This window comes from Neophocaena asiaeorientalis, unplaced genomic scaffold, assembly GCF_003031525.2.
Source record: "Neophocaena asiaeorientalis asiaeorientalis breed wild unplaced genomic scaffold, Neophocaena_asiaeorientalis_V1.1 scaffold457, whole genome shotgun sequence".
NCBI lineage: Eukaryota > Metazoa > Chordata > Mammalia > Artiodactyla > Phocoenidae > Neophocaena > Neophocaena asiaeorientalis.
This window is the reverse complement of record NW_020175185.1, coordinates 46,459-50,831: the sequence shown is the minus strand read 5'-3', so window position 1 is coordinate 50,831 and position 4,373 is coordinate 46,459. Positions and strand designations below refer to the sequence as shown.

General features: G+C 43.5%; 1 pseudogene; it reads left to right on the top strand.

The window, feature by feature from the left end:
* The first annotated feature begins 606 nt into the window (after positions 1-606).
* LOC112412845 (AP-2 complex subunit beta pseudogene) lies at positions 607-4,032 on the top strand (annotated as a pseudogene).
* Positions 4,033-4,373: the final 341 nt, after the last annotated feature.

Here is a 4,373-nt window from a genome sequence, read left to right as displayed (position 1 = left end):
CCCCATTCACCAGTGGGCATGTGAGCTGGGACAGAAACTGAGCTGCAGAGGCTTTGAGGAGAGAGCAGCAGTCAGTTTGCAGCAGACAAAACAGAGACACGCACAGAGGATCTGTGCTACCTTGCTGCAGTCCTCAGCCCAAGACGTGTGGTGTGGGTTTTGGGTGCTGAAACTTGGGCTTCAGAGGACACACCAGGGGATTGAACTGGGTTTGGCTGCACACAGACAGCCCGAAGAGGCTGGAGTGTGGTGTTTGCCCAACCTGGGGTGTATGCGGAAGACCAGGCTGGCCATAGAAGCAAAACATCATTGTTGAGGGGCAGCTGAAGGGAGGGTCAGGGCTACCATAGCAGCCTCTTTCTTGGTGCCAACTCTATGACGACCTCTGGGGGCACACAAGCACCAGCAGGTTGCCTACACGTGGAGGTGGAGTTGAAATCAGAGTGGACCCCAAGGTACTGCCTGACTTAGGAAGCAAGGCTGATACCTGAGCCCTCTCCCCATGGCTGTGCAACTTGCAGATTTATGCCACTGCCACTGGCTTTATAAACTCAGTGCCTGTGGGACATCCGAGTGGACAATGGGCACTCTCATGGGCATGGGTACATGGAGGCGGGGCCAGGCTGGAGTTTAGTCTGCTTCCATAGCTCCCACAGTGGATCCATGTGTGGGACACTGTGGTCCTGGCACCTGACATCAGTGGATCAGCACCTACGGATCTGCGCTGGTGACTTTGTGAACACTGTGCCTAAGGGACACCAGGGTTGACTGCCTGCATTCCCACAGTCGAGGCAGGGCTGAGAGCAGTGCCAACAACAGTGTACTTTGTGAGCCTGCACCATGGGTGACAGGTAACACTGCTTCCTGGTGGACAGCTCTAGAAGAGGAATGCTCAGTGACTCCCTTCCCATTGGGAGTGCTCCAATCCAGCCTACCTCATTACACTGTCTAATCCAGCATAGAAACAGACCTGGGGGATTCTATTCCAACAACTAGGGAGCAGACCCTGTCCCCGACAGGGCTGTGTCAACCACAGAGCAACGAGGAGGCCCCATTCAACATATAGTGCAAGCTCTGGTCACCACATACTCCTTATGATAGTCTTCCAAAAAAGACTGAAGAAAAAGGGAGCCTCCCAGAGACATTCTATGAAGCCACTATCACCCTGATACCAAAACCAGACAAAGACACCACCAAAAAAGAAAATGACAGGCCAATACCGTTGATGAATATAGAACCTAAAATTCTCAACAAAATGTTGGCAAACCGAACCAAACAACACATAAAAATGATACGCCATGAACGTGTTGAATTATCCTAGGGTCATAGGGATCTTTCAACATACGCACATCAATCCATGTGTGATACACCACATCAACAAAAAGGACAGAAATGACATGATCATCTCAATAGATTCAGAAAGAGCGTTTGATAAATTTCAACACCAATTCATGATAAAAACTCTTATGAAAGTGGGTATAGAGGGAACATATCTCAACATACTAAAAGCTATTTATGACAAACCCACAGCTAATATGATACTTAATGGTGAAAAGCACTTAGCCTTCTCACTAAAATCTGGAACAAGACAAGGATGCCCGGTCTCACCACTTCTATTCAACATAATACTGGAAGTCTACCCACGGCAATCAGACAAGAAAAAGAAAGAAAATGTATCCAAATTGGAAGGGAAGAGGTAAAATTTTCATTATAAGCAGATGACATGATACAATATATAGAACCTAAAGACTCCACACACAAACTACTAGAACTGATAAACAGATTCAGCAACACAGCAGGATACAAGATTAAAATACAGAAATTGGTTGCATGTCTTTATATTAACAATGAAATAGTAGACAGGGAATGGTAAAAAATCCCTTTTAAAATTGCATCCAAAAAAATAAAATACTTGTGAATAAACCTGACCAAGGTTGTGAGAGACTTATAAGCTGAGAACTATAAAACATTAATAAAGGAAAGTGAAGAGGATTCAAAGATATGGAAAGATATCCTATGCCCTTGGATTGGAAGAAATATTATTAAAATGGCCATTGGACCCAAAGCAATCTACAGATTTAATGACATCCCTATCAAATCACCCATGATATTTTTCACAGAACTAGAACAAAGAATCCTAACATTTATATGGAACCATAAACGACACAGAATTGCCAAAGCAATTGTGAGGAAAAAGAACAAAGCAGGAGACATAATGCTTCCGGACTTCAGAGAATACTACAAAGTGACAGTAATCAAAACAGCATGATATTGGCACAAAAATAGACATATGGGTCAATGAAAGAGACTAGAGAGCCCAGAAAAAAACCCACACACCAATGGTCAATTAATCTTCGACAAAGCAGGCAAGAATATACAATGGGAAAAAAGACAGTCTCTTCAGCACTTGGTGTTGGGAATGTTGGACAGCCACAGGTAAACCATTGAAGTTAGAACACACCCTCACACCATGCACAAAAATAAACTCAAAATGGCTGAAACAGTTAAATATAAACACATGACACCATAAAACTTTTAGAAGAGAACATAGGCAAAATATTCTCTGACATAAGCTGTACCAGTGTTTTTGTAGATCATTCTCCCAAGGCAATGGAAATAAAAGCAAAAATAAACAGATGGGACCTATACAAACTTACAAGCTTTGCCACAGCAAAGGAAACCATAAAGGAAATGGAAAGAAAACCTGTGGAATGGGAGCAACTATTTTCAAATGATGCAACCTACAAGGGCTTAATTTCCAAAATATACAAACAACTCATACAATTGAATCACAAAAAAAACAACCCAATGAAAAAAATGGGCAGAAGACTGAAATAGACATTTCTCCAAAGAAGACATACAGATGGCCAATAAGCACATGAAAAGATACTCACCATTGCTAATTATTAGAGAAATGAAAATCAAAACTACAGTGAGGTATCACCTTAAACTGGTCAGAATGGCCATTATTTAAAATTCTACAAATAGATGCTGGAAAGGGGGTGGAGAAAAGGGAACACTTCTACACTGTTGGTGGGAATGTAAATTGGTGCAGCCATTATAGAAAACAATATGGAGGTTCCTCAAAAAAAAAAAAATAGAGTGGCCATAGGATCCAGCAACCCCTCTCCTGGGCTTATATCCAGACAAAATTATAATTCAAAAAGGTGGACCTCTTGGGGAGGGAGGGCTACATAGTCTGGTGGGACAGTCCTTCACCCCATCATCAGTGCCTGCAACCTTTGCTCCTTCACCTACTCCTGCTGTGGTCAGCAGTGGTCTGAATAACCAACTTGAAATCTCTATGGGGATAGTCAGGGCACCTGGTGGATATGGGGCTCCTAAAGCTGTCTGGCTGACTGGAGTAAAGGCTAAAGTCTTGTAGATTTCAGGAACATTTACTCACCTCCAAGGGCACATCTATATGGAAATGAACTTCATGAAGAAAGCTCTGTAGCACATGACAGACTTGGCAATTCAGTTTAACAAGAATAGCTTTGGTGTCGTCCACAGCATTCCTCTGGCCATCCCTACACCACTGATGCTAAACCAGAGCATTGATGTCTCCATGCATCTCCACACCTTGGACCCAGTCATGAAGATAGAACCTCTGAACAACCTGCAGGTGGCTGTGAGAAACAATCGTGATACCTTCTACTTCAGCTGCCTCATCCCACTCAATGTGCTTTTTGTAGAAGACGGCAAAATGAAGTGCCTGGTCTTCCTTGCAACATGGAAGGATATTCCCAATGAAAATGAACTTCAGTTTCAGATTAAGGAAAGTCATTTAAATGCTGACACTGTTTCCAGAAAGTTGCAAAACAACAACGTTTATACTATTGCCAAGAGGAATGTGGAAGGGCAGGAGATTCTGTACCAATCCCTGACTCACTAATGGCATTTGGGTTTTGGCCCAGCTCCACAGCCAGCCAGAAAACCCCAATTACACACTGTTACCAAAGTGTAGAGCTAGCTCCTGAAGCATCCCAGTACATCTATCAGGTCTACGACAGCATTTTGAAAAACGAATAGACTGGTCCGGTGCCCTCAGGCCATCCTGTGATTGGTGCAAGCCAAGAACTCTTAACTGGAAGAAATTGTATTGCCGTGTGGAATCTGAACCCAAACACACCGAGACCACTCCGAGGCCACCCGCCAAGGTAGTGACAGGTCTGACCTGTGCTAATATTAGGGCAAAACCTTTTGGATAGTTTTAGCTATCTGACACTTGAGCATTTGTAACCACAGCTTCAATCACTTCCCACCTCTTGCCACCTGCTTCTGTCTATCCTTACTTGTGAGCTTCTCCATCCTGTGCCAGTGGCTGGCGTTTTTTAGTGTAGTTTGATATTTTGTAATTGAGAGTTCGCTTC